This window comes from Syngnathoides biaculeatus, chromosome 20 (assembly GCF_019802595.1).
Source record: "Syngnathoides biaculeatus isolate LvHL_M chromosome 20, ASM1980259v1, whole genome shotgun sequence".
Taxonomy (NCBI): domain Eukaryota; kingdom Metazoa; phylum Chordata; class Actinopteri; order Syngnathiformes; family Syngnathidae; genus Syngnathoides; species Syngnathoides biaculeatus.
In genome coordinates this window covers 11872817-11885593 of record NC_084659.1, presented here as the reverse complement: position 1 = coordinate 11885593, position 12777 = coordinate 11872817, and the positions used below count along the sequence as shown (strand labels likewise).

The 12777-nt window shown below is 45.7% G+C and overlaps 2 long non-coding RNA genes and 1 pseudogene across 2 annotated transcripts in view; 1 reads left to right on the top strand and 2 right to left on the bottom strand.

Annotated features, from left to right (window-relative positions):
- Positions 1-8548, bottom strand: part of LOC133493731 (uncharacterized) — a 32110-nt gene extending 23562 nt beyond the window's left edge. Inside the window, exon 1 of the long non-coding RNA XR_009793120.1 lies at positions 8399-8548. This is a non-coding gene — a long non-coding RNA (uncharacterized LOC133493731). The remainder of the gene's footprint in view (positions 1-8398) is intronic.
- LOC133494048 (5S ribosomal RNA) lies at positions 4757-4875 on the top strand (annotated as a pseudogene).
- Positions 8549-8555: 7 nt separating the features above from the next.
- Positions 8556-12512, bottom strand: LOC133493732 (uncharacterized). The gene is made up of 3 exons (XR_009793121.1): positions 12361-12512; positions 9942-9996; positions 8556-8593 (listed from the first exon to the last, which is right to left on the bottom strand). It is a non-coding gene; the product is annotated as an uncharacterized LOC133493732 (long non-coding RNA).
- Positions 12513-12777: the final 265 nt, after the last annotated feature.

Here is a 12777-nt window from a genome sequence, read left to right as displayed (position 1 = left end):
GTGAAAATACTCACAGGCAAAACACATAGAGCATTAATATGATTTCCACAGCATGTTCTTGCCTGGAATCCCACAGCTGCTTGTGTGGCTCTGAGCCCTTCACTGTCACATTGTTGAGTGTGACTGTGTGCTGGCCCAAAGGCAGACACAGTGAATACAAGCAGAACAAACTCCAGACAATAAGAAGGCTGCACATCAATAACCGCTAGGCTGGGGCTCAGCGGGGGGGCTTATTGGTTTAATTCTCAAAATAAGCAGAGATGGGAGGCGGCACAAGAGCAAACAACTGAGGGGATTGGAGGCGTTTATGTGTGTAAGCGTGTGCTCAAAATCCAATCGAGCATATTTTTCAACACGTACAGAAGGCCTAGTGCAAATATTAACACTGCATCTATTGGGAAGCAATCTGCCCATCACCATATTGTTGGTGGGGGTTTTTTTTTTTTGTTTATTTTTGGGGTGGGGGGGGCGCGAGCAAACAGATATGAACAGACAACAAGGATCGACTCCGTTGTTTTGCTGCTGTTGGTAATCAGCAGTCAGTTCAATGGCTTCCATCCTTTGCAGCTGCAGCTGCACCTCGCCTGGCTTGGCGCGCGGCGCCCTGAACAATAGCGCGTTTTGTGCGTCGTCTCGATTGAATGGCATTTTATTTGGAGTGTTACTGCCGTGCAGGGTCGGCACAGCGGGGTAATCTCACAATTCTCGTGTGGCAACTAATCACATTTTAGTTAAGCGTGGACCATTTTTTAATTACACTTTTAAATCTTTTTTTTCCTTCCCTCAGGTCAGAGATCTGTTTCATCATCAGACAATGAGAATTCCTCAGAGGGGGTTTCCTTTGCGTGGAAACAAGTGGAGGGAGATGAACTTGTGATCCTGCAATCGATCTTGATGAGACATTGGCCACATGCAGCGACGATGAACGTCACGTTTCTGCTTTTACCAATCAGAATCAGCTTGAATGGCCAAGTATGTAACAACACACGTGGAATTTGTCTCGGCCCTGGTACGACATTCATGTTGAGTACGAGGAAGAAGAACAAAGAAACTAACAAGAACAATAGACTTTCAAATTTATAGGTAACGCCTCCTTAAAACCTTCAAATGCCGGAGCTTTTTCCTTTGAAGCAATCGTCACGAGGGCTCCTTCCTCCCAACGAATATAAACGATGCTGACAACAACGCTAACACGCAAAGGTGCACGCCCACGCGTACGCTGACATCTTGCTAAAGTTGTCGTATATTCGGACGCCATTGAACAGATGACTTTGCCTCTGTGATAATGTGAAGCTTCTCTCTTAGGTGGGGAGCTGTGACGTCCATTAGATCTATAAATCATGTTAGCTGGTGGAATGGGGGGGGGGGCGTGCGCTGAGAGCTCAGGGTCGTAAATCTCATTACCTGAGATGGCTGGCGAACCCCCCCGTCGCTGCCTCACCCTGTCCTCAATCTCTCCCATTATCAGCTGACCTTGACCGCCAACGCAGACACTTACACTCAATCAAGGCTCCACGGGTTGTGTGTGGGGGTGTGTGTACCTGTCATATTTGTGTCCCACCCCCACCCCTATCATAAATGAGGCCGCGGAATACTTAAAGATGAAAAAAAAATCTGTTTATTTCTGCCCCATCCTTCTTGTTACGGTCTCGTTTGCGCGCACACAGTCGACCGATCTTTTTATGCAAATAGAGTTTCTGGTGATTTGTTAGTTGAATTAACAACGGGGAGAGTGAAACCAAAGCTTACGTCACCACATTGGAAACGTAAACCCTGTGGCCAATCTGTCAGTTACGACCCAAATAATAATTTTGGTTACCTAAATATCGGCGGTGACACAACAGCCAAGACGCTGCGGCGTATGGGTTGCACTGTAGCTGCCGTGCAAATTGCTTTATACGTTAACAAAGGCCCATTTTATGTTACGAGACAGAAGAAGGTGAGAAATGATCAAACGCGTCGTTGCAATTATGGGATGCTTGCCCGTTATTACCTTTACAGTGAGCGCAAAAATAAATGCGTCCTTGTAAAAGCGGCAATTACGTGCAGTCATTTTCTTCCTTTGAAAGCCCATCAGCACCTTGTAGCTCGACTAAAAATGCACCACGCATCTGAGGTGCTCTCGCACAGAGCTCCGACCCGTGGGACGGGGACATTGAATGAACTTGTGGAATGAGACCTACAACACGTTGACAGATATCGGCTAGAATATAGTGCCGTTTATGGAAAATAGGAAGCGTGTACCAGATTAATACGTAAAGGGGAAGTCTACTCATTGAAATAATGTATCAGATGGGTCATGTCATTGGTACTGTAATTTTAAAATACAGATTTTCATCAGATATCATTTAAGGTTGTTTATATCGGCACTTTTGAATGTTCCCAGTTGCTGACATTTTAGCGAGTCACATGACCTATGTGCGGGGATGTGACGTGTCATGTGCTCAACCGGACGCTTGGTTACGTTCCTACACAGTTATTGACAGCGCTGACCTCTCGGATTTATCCTCATCTGATGAAGAAATAGAAGAATCAGTTGATCAGGAAGACGGAGGAATACGTCCATACAGATTTGAACGTGTGGCTGTCAATATTGTTGAATATTCGGACGGTTCTTCGGACGGGAATGACGCAGAGTCTGACTACTCGAAGGCCAACGCACGGGACATAGGTGTGGAAACAAAGACCAACGGCGCTCCGGCTGCCAGAGTCACATACGTGCATGTAGGTCATGTGACTCGGCAAAATGTCAGCGACCGGGAACATTCAAAATTGACGATGTAGACAACCTTCAACGATATCTGATGAAAATCTGTATTTTAAAGTTACAGTAGCCTAACATGACCTGATACATTGTTATTTTCAATGAGTGGACTTCACCTATAAATATAATTTACCATATGTAGTGGAACTATCACACACATATGGTCGTTGATTCTCACGTATCCGAAACTACAACTTCTCAAGAAACCCAAAAATGTTATTTTGCTTACCGAACAGCCTATCGTTAAAGTTGGCATTAAATTGCTGTAATATGTTGCGTACCAACATCAACCCAACACCATGCCATAATCATATTCAATTTCTGATTTAATTCACTTTAAAGGTAATTATGTCATTGATTAGAATGTTACTCTCCTCTGCCAGTGCCCGTGATCGCCTCCAGTTGCGCCCATCAAAGTCTGCAACAACGGCAAGTCCCGAATTCGAGAAAAGTCTTTTGCATGGCACAAAAGTTCTGAAACTCTATTTCAAAAGGTCTAAGAGCCATCAGTGATACAAAAAAAAAAAAAAACGAGACGAGATGACCGACAGCCTCAAAGGGGGAAATGAAGCTGCACGCTAACTTACCTTGACGGCTGACGGGCTTCAGTAATGAAGCGTCACGATCCATTTTTAACAAAAACAGGCCAAGTCAATGTAGCTGAACTGGCTATATCTACTTGTTTTAGTTAAAAAAAAAAAAAAAACTTCAAATCTTGTGACGAGCTAATATTTACGACACTTGAAGTGCCAAAAAAAAGTTAATACATTTGCCCTCAAGCCATACGTTTGGCTTTGTTTATAATTTGTGAAAATAACAGACCGTGAGAGAACTACAGACAGAGAAGAATAGAGAACAACAGAGTAAAGATACATTTCTATTGATATGGCTAGCCTTTCAAAAAGATAAAAAAAAAAACCCAAAAAAAAACAGTAGCTGGTTCTGTGCCATAAGCAACACATTTTCCAACTGCCTGCTAGACAAAAACAGGGAGTAAGTATGACACTAGATGCTGAGGGAACATCGCAGTCATCCCCACTGACGCCCACTCCGAGTGCAGCACTATTTCTCGGTCGGTCCAGTGAAATAAAACTTTGCCAAACTTGGCCAGACCGTCTCATGTAGGTCACAATAGGTGAACGTATTTTGTTATAAAAGCACGAGTGACGCCTTCGGTTCTTCGTCTGGCTGAGCCGAGCTCGCCAACTCGCCAGTGCCTACGAGCGGCAGTCCAAGACACAATGGATGTTCGACATCCAAACGCAGTTGTTGGCTTTCTGCACTCTCGATATCTCTTGGACCCTTCTGGCTCTGTTGTCCACTTCTGCCTTGCCCTGTCTTTTTATTTATTATTTTTTTTTTTTGTGGGGTGTGGAATTCCATTTTCTTTGTGCTCTCCAAGCTCGGTTACTCTCCCACTTAAAAGCGCGGAAAAGATATTTTTGCGTGCCACTGGAAAATCATTGCATATAATTTAATCTGTGGCCTGCGGAACGCGATGGCGTGTGCATGTGCTATAGTCTATAAAAAGTGAAATGATTTGTCTGAAATGGAATGGGATTTATCAAATTAAAAGAGTCCTAGTGCGGACGGGGTGATAATTTCAGTCTTCCTCTTTACATCATTTCTCCCGTTCCTTCCTCTACTGCCTCTTAATGGATTTTCATGCCCGGAGCACATTCAGGGCCAGAGCGGGAATCTTCAGCATTATGGTATATCTGTCTGCTTCCATAATAACTTATATGACAACACTCTCAGTTATCATCCAAGCCCCAAACTGTCACCATTCCCCTACGGATTCCTTTGGGAAGACAAGTCCGCCCTGAATAATTCACCTGCAGAGAGCAAGTTTGCTCGCGGAGAGGTGGCGGAAAGAGCGAACGCCGGCGGACGGCGACCGCATCTGCAACGTTCGAGGGCGGGGCCAGGTAAATCTAGGTAGACTTGAACAGGCAAAAGAATTCATAAAAATGCTCTCACTTTCCATTCTGGGCTTACGGCCACACGACCCTGAGAACGCCTGATCTCGTCAGATCTCGGAAGCGAAGCGGGTTTGGCCCTGGTTAGTACTTGGATGGGAGACCGCCTGGGAATACCAGGCGCTGTAAGTTTCTCTCCCTGGCTAAATTGCAGATGGGTTGCGTCAGGAAGGGCATCCGGCGTAAAACTGTGCCAAACAAATATGCGTTCATCTGAGGTGACGCGCTGCGGCGACCCCTAACGGGACAAGCCGAAAGGAAAAGAAGACGACTCTCACTTTCCATTGTAGCCCACCGATTCACTTATCGGGATCAGAACGTCAAGACTGCTCACCGCGTGGGGTGGGGGGTTCCACTACTCTTCTACAATAAAGTGAGAAGTTTGCTCAAATTCTAGAAAGCGCCTCTTTTGACTCTCTCTCAGGTCGAGGCAAATCCCAGCACGCGCTGATCAAGGGCACACGTAATCAGGGGTAACTTCCTCCTTTTCCCCCTCCTCTGACTATTCCTGATTGCAAAAGTCACTCACGGCAGTTCCGCTCCGGCGGGCTCAGGAACACCTGAGGGGGAGCACATCGCCCGTTTGTTTTTCCTGTGTCTCTTCCATCCGAGAGGAGTGGGCCTCATTAGCGTTTGGGCCCCGGTAGGGTCCCGCAGCCTTCCAACCAACCCAGCAAACCAACCTCCCGATGGCCCTTTGGGCTCGGAGCCCAAAACATAACAAATGATTGAAAAAAAAAAAAAAGGGGGTGAGCTAGCATCCCTAATGCCCGAATCTTTACACTTCAAAAACACAATTATGCTAATTCAAGGAATCATTTGCCATTCCATCTCTGATTTAATGCAGCCTTTTAGTGGAGGGAAAGCTAATTAGCGGCGTTAATTAACATGTGCGACACAAACTGAAGAAAAGTGCGAGGGAGCCTGTCGATCACGCGGCGAGAGCGGGGAAAGGAAGTCTGAAAGCTATGCAAATGAGGTGCGCGGGCACCGCGGGGAGGTGCGGATCGCCGGCGCGACAACGCTTTCGGTAAATATCGGCGCGACCCGGCGACGCAACGGACTCATCTCATTAACACTGACAGAAAGGTGGCCCCGCCGGTCAACGACGCCACCCGAGAGTGGCTCGGAGGGGGCGGATTTATTAAGCACCTGTCGAAACATCGGAATGCACGACTATTTGCCTCACTTTTCAAGTCTTCGGGTAACTGAGGATAAAATTCCTGTATCGTGCTCGTCACTTCATGCGCTGATTTATAACTACGCATTAATTTAAAAAAAAAAAAAAAATCTGTGGCCAACCTGCAACAGAGATTTTCCATTTGACTGTAGAAAGTCTGTCCAGCATTTGAGAGGTTTTTCCAAAAAGTGTTTCAAAATCTTGAAGTGAGAACTCAACCAGTTCTCTCATAGCAAAATCATGCAACTATGCCTTTGTGGCTCTTTCTTTGCCCAAAGGGGGACACTAATCTTGAGGAAAAATGTAGAAAAAAGAAAAAAAAAAATCATGCAAAACGTCAAAAGGCCTTTTACTGCTGAAATAGGAACCAAAGAGCCCTTTTAGTCCCGTTTCTTGAAATTATACGGCAACATGTGGACAAAGAATTCCCCTCAATCACGTAGTATGACTCATGCCAGTTTCTGCAGCGCTATGAAGAAAATTGTTTGAGCGGCGGACAGCGGAAAGATTGCACGTTGCAGATGAAAATGGGCAAAGTGGAGGAAATGTACCTTTTAAGGCGTCTCGCAAACAAATATTCCCTCCTTATTGACTTTGACTGAGCTTTCAGGGGCCGCGGAATAGATTTACGGTTTCCAAAGGATTGCTTCACGGGCAGTCTGAGACTCAATTTTAAAATATATTTCAGGTCTTTATTCACTCCCTTTATTTGCCCGCCTTAAGTGCTTTGTGTTTTCTTTTGCTGGATTTCATTAGAGAGAGAAAAAGTGCAGAGGATTACATTTTCAGTTGTGCCCCTTCAACTTAGATTAAGTGAAGGAACATTACGTAGCAATGTGATATTTTTCCTCTCGAATTTTGCATTTGGTCGTAATGGACTTTAATGAATAATAGCTACGTACCGTGTTGGCTTTTCTAATGAAGATTTACCTCTTGAAACAAACATTAGTTATTTCCTGTGCTCTGTGCGTCACAGCCATTGCCAGGGTCCATAATATTGTTTACAAGTTTTCAGTTTTTGCGTTTCCCCTCCAGCTTTCCCACCTGGGGATCCGTGCACCGACGGGGGGTCACCAGTGAAGTGAAAAGTGCAGATACTTGAATGTTTGCGTTTATACCACTTTAAAATTCATAGAAAAATCTGTCCTCCCAAGTCCTGGCTTTTGGCTTGTGCGTGCGTTTGTGTGTGTGTTTTTCCTTTCCCTGTGTATGACCTTTCTGGACCCTGCGCACATATAGCCCAAATAAATAATAAATGCATGTTTTCCCACTCGTACATGTATCGAACGGAAGCCTGGGATTTACGATGTCATGAATACACAAGCGCTAGGCCCTTGCTATAAAACATAATAAATACCATATCGGATCGTTTGTCTTGTCACGACTGAGGCGTCAAGCGCTGCTCACACTCTATAATGGCTCATCCAAACTACCATCGATCAAGTTCGCATCCTTTTGAGCAATGTTCTCTCTAAGCTGGGCACCTGCGCAATTGCGCACTTGTAGCGCACATGAAAACCGATCCAGCGCAGTGAACCACAGCCTGACTTTTTTTTTTCTTTTTTCTTTTAAACACGGCAGCACGTGGTCTCTAACACCACGCCACACACTCTACTTCCTTGTTTACCAGACACCTCCCACCTCCCGCTCTTAAAGGGGTACACTCATAATTACAAACACCGCCCACCGCCGGTGATTTTGTTAGAAACACAGTCTGGGCAACGTAGAGCAAAGACGAGTTATACATGCTGCTTATGTTTACACTCGATAATAATGGCAAAAGTAAAAAAAAAAAAAAAAAAAGAAATGCTGTTGCTTTAATGAATGTCGGAGTATGATAATCGTAATAATAATGAAGAAAAAGTAGTCAAACTGGACAAGATTTTCTCTTTTTTGAGTGAGAAAGGTCTGGTCTGAAGCCAAAGTAGAAAGTGCAGGATGAGATGGTGTATAATGTTAAAATTCCACCTTGGCGCAGCCTGATCGAGGATCTAATTCTGTATCTTAAAGATAGGAGACCTCATAACATTAACCTTAAAACTGTTTTGTAGCATCATTCAGCTTTCAACATGCATTGCTAAAGATATTCTGCAAGCAATAATTCAGTTTGGCACTAAGAAAAACAGACGGTGAGATCATTGTCTGTTAAAAAAAATGAAAAAGTTGGATGCAACATTCCAAATAGTTGGCTTGGTTTGGATACCAATGCATTTTTTTTTTTTTTTTGTTTGTTGACATTTTCATTGTAAGTTTGCAAAAACACAAAATTGTTCTTAAAAATGTTCTGATGGGAATGTAAATGCTGTAATCTGTAACTTCAATGGATGACACTGATCTGACCACAGTGCATACGTCTAATAATGCTCACAGTGGTCAAAGGGGGCCCTCACGGGTAAAAAAAATTAGACGGAATGTTCCTTTTGGGTATTTTTTTTTTCCTCTCTAAAAGGAGCCAGAAAGGGCAGTCAGGCCAACCTGTGTGTTCGGGAGTCTTCTCTCAGGTTTCCACTTCATCGTTGCACTTCAGCGCAACGTCTGGACCTAATGGACAAAAATCAGAATGTTATTGAAACAGCCGACCCATGGATTTTGAGCTGATGTTCCGTGACATTTAAGAATGAATGGTACTTAGCTGGGTGAGGACCGGTACCACTGCAGCAATACTGCTTCCTGTAAATGTGAAAAATGAGCTCTCGTTATGTAAAATCCAATTTCCGAAAAAGAGGGCCCTCTTTTTTTTTTTTTTTTTTTTTTTTTTTTTACAGGGCGCCTTCATTTTCACATCAGTCTGCGGGAGCAATAAGCTCAAGAGAATTCTCATTACGTCGGTACACAGTATTTTATATAAAACGTTCATCGGGAAATCAATATAGTATGCCGAGATAGGGATGAGGGGGCGGGGGTGAAAAAAAAAAAAAACAAAAACAAAAAAGGTCGCGTTGCTGCGGCTGGCGTCAGAAGGGCCTTTATAGTGAACTTGATTAAAAGAAAATTGCTTTCAAGTGCTCTCAGCAGGCCGGGAGGTTGAGTGGGTGAGCTCTTTCATGCAGTGCCACTTGAGTTTCACAAACCGGGCTCAGGAAAAAGAGATGAAGAAATGCCGTGAAAGCGCCCGAGGACAATGAGTGTGTGCCGGCACTGGCGACGGGGTGGCGCAACTTTAGTGCCGCCGCCGCCGTCGTCGTCGATACGCGCGTGCTTTCTGTTTCTTTCTCCGGGATGTCTGGGAAATTGATTGAGTTTCTCCTCCTCCTCAGTTTTCCCTTCTTTAGAATAGCTCGGCTGGAAGTTATTATTGCTTTGTATTTTTTTTAAAGAAGAAGTTTGCAGTCAGCGTCTGATGCCCCCCCCCCCCTTGTAAAAATGTTGCATACTCTTCATAACCGCTGCCATTCATCAGTGGAAGTGCTGGAAAAATAAATTGCAGGAAGGCGCGTGTGCGAGCAATATTTGTGCGTTTTAGGCTTGTCACGAATACACCTGACAGGAATATCAGATTCAAGGGCCCCTTAATTTTCTAGCTGTCAAGAATACAGAATTTATTCCCCCCTTGAAATCAGAATGACAGCGCCCTATCAAACGTCTGCCTGTTTTCCCTGAAACGTTCACGCAATTGCCTTTTAAAAAGGACTGAGCCAGCGCCAGTGAATAATTTAACTACTTCATTTTAAAGGAGTCTGATATCTCCTCTTTTCTTTTTTCTTTTTTAACAGCCAGCTGCCCTTTAATATTTGAATATGATTGTAAATCCATTACTGCGCTAGTTTTAACTTTAACAACTGCTTTTCAAAAATTATGCGGAATTGCATTGGATTTAAATATCAGCCCCCGTCGCCATAACCCACCAGCCACAGAGGAAAGATAATGGACTGTGACTAACAGGTGCTTCTGGACCGTTAATCTGCATAAAAATGCAGATTTATTAGCACATTTCCCAGCGCTTGTGACCTCACAAATAGTCCCTTCCAATACCCTGAAAACTGCCATATAGGCACCGCAACACATTATCAGTACTTACCAGAGTCACATAATCTCCGACACGGGTGCCACTTAGCTGAAGAAAGTGACACCCACTGCAGAAAAGAAATATGAAAAAGCTTGAGTGACAAAATATGATTTGCATGGTTGAGCATGTGGTATGGTTTTTTTTTTTTTTTTTAAATCTAAACATGCTAGCTATTTCTAGTTATAACGCTAAGCTAAACTTACATACGCCGTTTTGAGCATCAGATTCTTGTGTAAGCGCTTCCAAGTGCGGATCGAAGGCCTGCAGGCCTCTCGGCACTTGATTTATTTCAGCGGACAAAGATCTTATTTGGCCCTGAAACGATGTGCAACGGGGCGAACAGTTGTACTGACTTGACATTAAGACAGAACATGTAGCCCGGAGACAGACACGGGCGCCGGCCGGGGACACGGCGGGACACTCCAGTGATCACGCTCAGATGGGCGCAACGCCCGCCCTGACAAACTCATCCGGCACGATCGATAGCTGCCCGGACGGCGCGCCTTCTCGTCACGGGCCGCTGAACATGGCGGCGTCAAGGTCTGCGAACGGAAAATAGGCACCGCAGGGGGAGCGAGGCTTGATTTACGAGCCGGAGTCGAGATGGAGGCTCGGTCCCCCGCGTACCCTGGCGCGTCTTCCTGCCTCATCAGTCATACCCTCTCGAACCGACCAAAGTCCTTTCGCCGTTTAGATAGCCTGGCTGCTGACAGTTGGTGTAGGCTCGGATGAGATCGATGGTGCTAACCCCATTACTGGCCTCGTGTTCATCGGCAAGGATCTGAAACCTGACATATTTTCTAGAAATGCCAAAAAAGCAGAAGAGGACAACCAACGTAAGGGAACTTTTGGCGTGACTGGATTGGACTCGCTTCTTCTCAGAAGGAGTTCAACTTTCTTAACTCTAACACCCTCAGGGACCGCCTGATCTTTGCAACTACACTGACTGTCCCAAGTTTCCCGACCAGATATCAGCCGCTGAATTGCTTGTGCGCCATCAAACCGATAGCTTAAGGTGGAGAGACTTAACTAAAATGTATGTGTAAGACCCCCCAGGAACTGATCAGTGTGGCGCCTGTACATAAGCACCCTTTTAAGTCCCTCCGACATGCCGCATTCACCCGCCCTGCACCCATGGTCTGCAAAGACACCCTGCCTCCCCTCCCTCTCCTGGGGCGTATCAATATTCATAGGTCTGCCGGGTGCGTTTGTGCGATGACTGCCTCATTAGCCTTTGATTCCCTGGCGCGAGGGCCTGTCAGCGCCGACAACACAGCGCCGTTTGAAGTGCGCACAACAGCTGCTCGCATTGATCTCCATCCACTTTCTCTGCGCGCGCCAGTCCACTCGCGAGCAGATGTTGCCCACGGGCGCCGACGTATACGCGCGTCGAGTGCGGGCCCCGCGCCGGGGCCGCCGCAACAGCTGCGAGAATAAACTCCCGCCTCGTGGCGTCGGCGCTCGAGTGTGTTCGGCTCGACGCGTCAATCATCACACTCATTTGGGGAGAACGTGTCAAATTATCTGCATTAGTCATGCAGATGTGTCACGTCTTCCTCGTATTGCCCTTATTGTCTTGTATTAATACGCACAAGCAGTAAATGAGCAGAGATATGGATTCACATTGGACGATGTTGGACAAAGACTACGACAAGATATCCAATTCTGTCTTCACAGGAATATTAAAAAATTGCTCTCGGTGACCACCACATTTTGTTCCAGCGTTTCCACCTGACACTTCACGACTGTCGAGCCAGGAAGGAAAGAGAAGGTCCGGCTACTCTGATGACATCATACCATCTGCACATTGGCGCTGAGACACTGCGCTAGTCCACTCAATAATTGCACATTGTTCTGTGGAATCGTATGGGCTTGCACAAAGAGCACTGTAAAAAAAAAAAAAAATGAATAAAATAAGACCGAGGGAAGAAGGTGCAGGGGTCGGACTGATTGCCTCCCCGCAAAACAGGTTTGGCGGATCGATACCGCTGATAACATTAGGACGCCCTTAATGGTACTAATGAAGAGAGCGGTGGACAGATAGCGAGACCACACCAATGGTCTCCTGGCTGCAGTGCCACAAGGACCGTCGCGTTTTTAATGGGGGAAATACATATTTAAGAGACGATAAAATACGCGCCGCAGGGTCAATCGATTCTAAATCGAACCGTGGAGTTATGTTCGTAAATCAGCAACAGATAATATAAAGTCGTGAACGCGGTACACTCAAGTGCGAAGGCACAGGCGTCATAGCAAAGTTTCCCACTGGGAAATGTAATATCGTGACAGAATGCAATCGGTCTTCAAATGTCACCGGCTGACATTTTGAGAAACCAGGTAAACCCTATTTTGCACGACACACGTGACTGAAAAGACTAGCTACAACAACGCTACGCGAACTTATTACGTTGATGGAAGAAAAAGGTCGTACCTCAGAGCGGACGTCTTTGCTGCAACTTCTGAGGCGGCCGGGAACTTGGCGGCTTGGGGATGGAGACCGACGAGGAGATGCTGCGCCTTCGCCCTCGCCTCCTCTTTGCCTCTGGCTCCGCTCGCGTCTCACTATCAAACCTCCCTCCGATTCAGCTCCCCCTCCTCTTTTCGTCTTCTTTTTTTTTTTTTTTTTTTTACTCCTCCCCTTCCCTAAGCCGCGCACCCCCTCATTCGTTCCGTCCTCCGACACCGCCCTGCTCCTCAAACTCACGTAAAAATTTGCTTCAGAAGCTGTGTTCGGTTGTGTTGTATCGCTCCAAAAAACCCAGCATAACACAGATGCGTTATTCATTTGTGAACAAAAATGTTGACAAATGGAGACATTAAGATCACGACCTTATACTACCCTACGATG